General features: G+C 33.6%; 1 long non-coding RNA gene across 1 annotated transcript; it reads right to left on the bottom strand.

Annotated features, from left to right (window-relative positions):
- Positions 1-291: 291 nt before the first annotated feature.
- LOC103312759 (uncharacterized) lies at positions 292-4805 on the bottom strand. Its single transcript, XR_511408.3, has 2 exons — positions 3513-4805; positions 292-984 (listed from the first exon to the last, which is right to left on the bottom strand). It is a non-coding gene; the product is annotated as an uncharacterized LOC103312759 (long non-coding RNA).
- Between the last annotated feature and the right edge of the window lie 2022 nt (positions 4806-6827).

Consider the following 6827-nt stretch of genomic DNA (forward strand, 5'->3'; position numbering starts at 1 on the left):
TACATTAAACCTAATTGCTGCGTGTTGTGAACTTGGCCCTTTAATAAATGTCATGATATAAAGCAAGTCGAGGGATGGATATCTACAATTACAGCATTGCTCTATGTTAAATATCTTGCTTTTTATGTGCGAGTGACATAAAACAACATAGCCGGATTTAATGTTACTACCATAAATAAGAATTTAATGTTTTTTTCTCGTTTATTTAGTGTTTGGTCCAATTACCATTAACGATCGAATTGTAATGACCAATTTCTGTGGTTTTGTTATAAATGTGACAGGCGACAGGTGTTCATCAGATTTTCAATACGCAATGGTTTAATCAAGATTAATTAGAGAAAAATACATTTGACGAAGTCCCTGGTGTTCATTTTACAAATCTAATCATTTAAGTACATTTCCAATTTAAAACTAATACGAGATGGAAAGTTGGCACTCTGAAAGCTCCCATTTTCCTTTGGTGGAAACTTCTCCCGAGTTCGCCGCCGATAACAGTTTCATTTACAGATTTCAGCATGTCTAACGCTATTCACCTGGCGGTAACAATAGATCCTATTTCTCCAACGTAGAGAGCCATTTTACAAGTGATATCTGATGGAACGGGCTTTTCCGCTTCAGATACTTCAAACTAGCAAACGTTCTGTCTTTTTTCCACTCGTGACATGCCAACGGAAAAGCTAGAGATGGAAAATTAGCGTAATGTTGAAACTCCGACGGAAAATTCGCTCAACTGAAGGACAAAGCCACTGCGACTGGATTTGTTGGCACCCGTGTCGTACAAATGACTGGAGAGAGAAGTTGATCAAACTGTGCCTCAGGGTCGGTCGATGTTGTGCTAGCTGTTTCTGTGTTCCTCTGTTGCTTGTTCCAACATTGATTAGAATGGTTTGCGTTTGAAAATTGCGAGATTTCGAACATCGAACACTGGACAATGCAACCACGTTTTCAGGGCTTTACCCAGTTTCTATTTCAATCACCGTCATCCTGAAAACAACAAATTCAAAATAGAAGACAATAAAAGAAAAACTAAAACATCAAGTTATGATTTATCAAAATATTTTTTGATGGAAATAATAATGGTTCAGGCATATTACGTAGCTTTTTAGTTTGTCTTATTTGAGTAATTAACATGTTATTTTAATTAGAGGAACAAGACTAAATTACTATTGGCTTAATCTTAAGTGCCATTTAATTACGTTTTTTGTGAATTTTTAGTTCTCAAATAAAGTTAGAATTTCTCACAGGCTTCATTCAGACTACATTTTATTCAGTAGTCTTGTTCTAAGTTCAGTGGCCTTTTCAATATTAATAATATTTAGCAAAGAACGCAAAAAATGCGAACTCTAATAATAACAATTGTTTACGAATAATAACTTGTTACACCTTCTATCACAGTGTCACAATTAATTGCCCTAAAAAATAATTATTTAACTGTGTGTCTTCCATTTAAAATTCAATGTTTTAAGACATAATTTATTTAGGTCAAAAAGACAGGAAACCATAGCATTAAGTTCGAAGTGTCTAGAAACTCAGAACAAAAGCAAAAAATCGCTGAAAAAATAGTTTGAAATATTTTACTATAACAAAGGATAGGATAGGTAACTTTTGTATTAAAACAAAATTGTTAAATCATGTCTAAAATGTGTTATTTTGTGTGAGTTTTTTTACTAATTAATACAAAAGTCGGAAATGCGGTACTTGCTTGTATTGGCGTTTTTAAACAGAAATTCACTCAAGTCGAAAAATTTTGTTTAAACTATGCAGAAAATATTTTCTTGTCCCGACAAACTTATTAATTTTTATAAAGAAACTCATTAAACTCAACCCGATTTATAAAAAAATTTGCTAAATTGAGATATTATACGACTTTCTATGATCTATTTGGGATCATTTTTTCACTATATGAACATACAAAATGTAAAAGATTTTGATAATACTAAACGGAAAAATGTTAAAATAGCTCTGAAGTGTATTTTGTGCTCGACATTTGGAATTTAAAAAAAAAGACAAAATAAATTCATTGTAATATGTAATGTTTCACTAGATTTAGAGCATTTTTTGACGAAAAATTCTCTACTTTTTGTAAAGATTCTGCAAAAACGAAGCAAAAAATTCTTAAATTAACAGAAATGTGTTATTTTCATCAATTTAAGGCCGGTTTATAGCTCTGTTGAAATTAACTCGTTGTTAAAGGTTATCAACGCGATTGGACTAATCAAATTGCTTTAACGTGGTCACGTGATCAATTAATCATGCATCTAATTGCAGATTAAACTATTGATGTTTCTATAAACCGGTCCTAAGACTTTATTTTCCGGCGAGAAACTTAATACTTAAATACTTAAAACTTAAATCAAGTTTGAAATTTTTTCCAAAAAATTTTCCGAATTTAGAAACCTTTTTAGTGACTTTTTTGTTAAATTTACGACATTTTTCAGTGAAAGACTGACTCGCATTTCAGCAGAAATATTTAAGCGTGTTTTTTGACCTCGTTATGTTGGATCTAGAGTGTTCTCTGTTTATGAAGAATTTTTTTAATTTGAAATTTTCCCGAAAAAAGTAAAAAATCGCTGAACTAAACTTAATAATAAATTTTTGAATCATAACAAAGTGTAAAATCGTTACATCTCGTCTATTCTCTGTGAATTAATTTAAGGACATTTTTAAATCTGACATGGTGGATTTTTTTATTAAAAAACCTGTGAGAAATTATAACTTTTAGCTAAAGTGACAAGTCGTGTAGAGTACTTTAATTAGCTAAAATCGATTCGCTGTTATAGTAAACAGTCAGACAAGTCTTGCATGAATTAGTTTGAATCTTGATGTCCCAATTTGGTCTGAGTAGCAGATCTTGGTATTTCGGTTATGACTCAATCCGGTTACATAATATTAAATTAATCCCTTTCTTATCTCCTACTGGATCCGTCGAAGCGGTATAAAATCCCAAATCGCCTAATTTAAAATTTAAATCCGTTGATTAGGCCCCAACTTATCAAAATCAGGAATATAAACAAGTTTGGATAAATTTCTCGTTCAGTTGTTGGTCAGGTGTGTGCACGACAAATAAGAGTTCAATAATGAGGCGCTCGGAAAAGTCGACAGGTATTAGTTCCGTACATGATTACGAAGAAAGGCGACAAGAATAACCCATGTCTGGTTTTGTCCTGGCAGAGGACAATAAAGGAGTGGTGTAGTGTTACAATTGCATATGTGGCATGTGAGTGAGGACCGGCGAGGCACTTATCCAGAAGATGTCATTTCGGGTTCATTCGACTAGAAAAATGTCAAGTTGCGAGTCGGATGTAGGGTGGCTGAAAGAAAGATTTCATCTAAAAAAAGGTGACCCAGATTGAGTGGTTGGAAAAGGTTTTATAGGAGCTTTAATCCGAGATAAAAAGCTTATTTTACACAAGTGGACGAAGAATGTTTTTGTGCGTGCTGTACAACTCCCGAATAAAAAATACAATATTAGTTACAACAACACACGAACAAAGTAAAAATTTGGCTCGTACCTGTCGTCTTTACACCTGACACAACTGGAAATTTTTGGAAGCAAAACCGATGGAGATTTTTAGTCACTGCACTGACCGATCGTTGGCGCAGAACTGGTCAGCGTCGCTTCAACTTGAGCTAAATCGCGACAGCCCCAAGAATGTTAATCTTATTTGTGATGTTTTAAATCACTGCTCTGTCAGTGGAATGCGATATCGTCACGAAGAATGCATCGCCCAATTAGGATCGATAGTGAGGATACATTTTTGTTTAATTGAATATTTCATATTTGAATGGCTTTTTGCTGCAACGTGGTGCTTTATTAGGATACACCGCTACATTGCTACACCAAATAACTCTTTAATTGAATTTTTGTGTTTTTCGATGACTGGAGGAGGTTTTGCCGGACGCTGCTTTGGCGCTGGGGCATAGATGGCACTAGCGGTATTAAGGACAACAAGGGATACAGTGCTTTCGACCACTTCACGACTGTTTCTAACACGAAAAACAATTTAAATTTAAGTTTAAAAATACATTAGAATTTGTTGAAACTGGTCTGGCTAGGACAGACGTCACAAATATATTTTTTTCAATACTCCAAGCAACACATTTTCGTTCGTTTTGCACTTGAAGAAGATACAACAAAGAAAATATTCACATGGACAGGGAAAATTCTGTGTGATTATTAGTTCCTGACGTGTACAAGGTGTTCCAAGTTGTATGGCCGAGGCAAAAATAAATACAGTGTTTTACGTATTTTACGAAGGCTGTGCTTGTAAAATGCAATCAACAATACATATTCCGATACAAACTCGATTACAAATTTTGAAAAATTGGACAACTTTCTCTAGTTTATTCACCTCTTCAAAAAATTGAAACGTTTTTAGTTAGTTAGTCATTAAGTTCGAAAGATTAGAATCATATTCATTCCGTCTCCTGACCGAACACATGAAAATTGTTTGTGAAAACGGCAATTTATGACTATTAATTCAACAGTGTTTAGTTTAACAACTACTGTCATGGGTTTCTAAATAATTAAATAATTACATGTGTATTTTTTCATATTTGATATCTAATCTTTTATGACTTTAGGCTGTGTACATTACGCGCAAGACTAATTGTGTGACACACCCTGTATTTCTAGTTGAGTAAAAAATTATTCAATAGTCTAAACGATAGAGAATTAATTATGTTTTTAAGTTATAGCTGTGAGACATTAAACAAAAAACTTTGGAAAATTTTTCTTTAAGTTATTGGCGTATTTTCTACATGGTAAATTCCTTTAATTTTAAGAGCAGTATTTGCTAAAATTTATGTACCCAATTAATTTTTTAATATCAGGTGATCAAGTTAGAATTCGTTAAATGTAAATATAGTTTTAGGAGATTTTCTTTGTGTCCTGTTTGAATTTTTTTATTGTGCTTACAAACATAAAAAAGAGTTACTCCTCTAGAAAATTTCTATGTAGTTGTTCATAGTCATGTTCTTAAAAGTAGATAAAGGTGGAATTTCGCCATAAAAGCTTCTTGTTGTGTGTAAAACTCCAAAATTGGTATTTCGTGTAATGCGAGCCGAATATTCAGACAAGCCACGACAAAATCCTCGACGTTCTTCCGGTTGAACACGGACTGGATTTAACCCGTCCGATGGCTTTTTTCGATGTTATGCCCATAATTGGCATTCATTATTTTTTTCGCGTAAAGTTTAATTTTACACCTGCTGATCGAAAGAAATTGACAAGCATCTGATGGATGTTTATTAAATCGGGCAAAAAATGTAAAAGGCTCTAATTTATTCGAGATAAGACTGTCTGGCCGGGATGCTGGTTTTGTCACTACACGACTGACTTTTATTTCTCTCATTATTTTAATAATTATTATTTAAAAAGCCCCCACTTATGTTAATCACGAAACCTCTCATCCGTTCCTCCCATAATTTAAATTTAATTTAATACAAGTTCAACGTTATTTACCTACCATGTAAATTATAGTTAATTTATTTATCATTATGTTATTATTACCGGTTTTGAAGTATCGACAAGACACACGCTACTTAGCACCAACAACGACAATAACCGACATTTGTGTATATGGGAAATCTTGAAACACAATTAAGTTCGCAGGTGAACAGAGCATAATTGCTTATATTAACGATAATGGGGGAAGTACACAATGTAGCTTTGTTGGCAACCGCAGTTGCGAGGTGTGGCGCCACTTGCTACCACCCTCAAACTTTTTACAATTTCGCTAAAACAAACCCATCGGCCAATTTTGTTTGTGTTATCGGTCCGTCATCGCACAACACGTTATTACGCTCGAAATAATATCTAGGCAAGGCAATTCCATTAACAAAGAACACGAGACAGTTCAATAAAATCCAATCATAACATGCGTTAGCGAAAAACACAACACGCCGTTGCACAATAAAGGACATCAGTTGACTTTTGAAACGACGACAGATGCTGTAAATAAGTACACAAAGTGTTCAACTTTGATTGACATATTTTCCCGGAGGCCGTTTACTCACTGATATACCATTCAACCCCGCTGAGGTTAGCTACCCTGATTCACCGTTGCGTCTGTCAATCAAAACTGCAATCAGAAAGCCACTTATTTAAGTGCGCTGATGCAAGCGGCGCCTTTTGCACGAATACAACAACCCCCAGCAGCTGATGTGTCAATCTTGGAACGTGTGGGATTACTTAATCGGGAAATAAGGGACGAAACTGAAACATTTGTTATGCAAGACCAACTCTCTAGCAGGGGCAATTTTCAACATTTTTTTTTTCGTAAATTCACCACTTTGGTGCTTAAATCAAACCTAAAATAACGCAAAAACAATTTCTAATATTTTTGAAGTTACTCTATCAGTAGAATAGCTCACATTTACCTTTATTTTTGTTGATTTTGTTCGATTACCTGCTACCTACGTACTTTCCCGCAGGAAATAATTCTATATACATTTTTTTTCTCAGAATTTTCGTAGCTTGTAATATAAGCAACGAATTTACAAATTATTGAAACTTAAATAATTTTAATTTAGTTCAATTATTCACTCTGAATTTGCCTACAGGCAAAAATTAAACAATATTCACTTTCAAAAGACTAAAGCAAAATATTTATTTTCATTAATGCTACATTTTTTCTAAAAAAAATTGGTGGCAAATTGTTACAAAAATAAAATTCTCCTGTTCGAAGAATTCTTTGAAAAATTATTCTTATCAAGGGTGTGGATTTTGTGCGGTATTTAAAATTTTATAGAAAATTACTTTTTACCTGTAAAAACCATTCAGTAAGCAGGCATGGATGAATGAATTTCTTAAACAAAATTTAGGT

This window comes from Tribolium castaneum, chromosome 1 (genome assembly GCF_031307605.1).
Source record: "Tribolium castaneum strain GA2 chromosome 1, icTriCast1.1, whole genome shotgun sequence".
NCBI lineage: Eukaryota > Metazoa > Arthropoda > Insecta > Coleoptera > Tenebrionidae > Tribolium > Tribolium castaneum.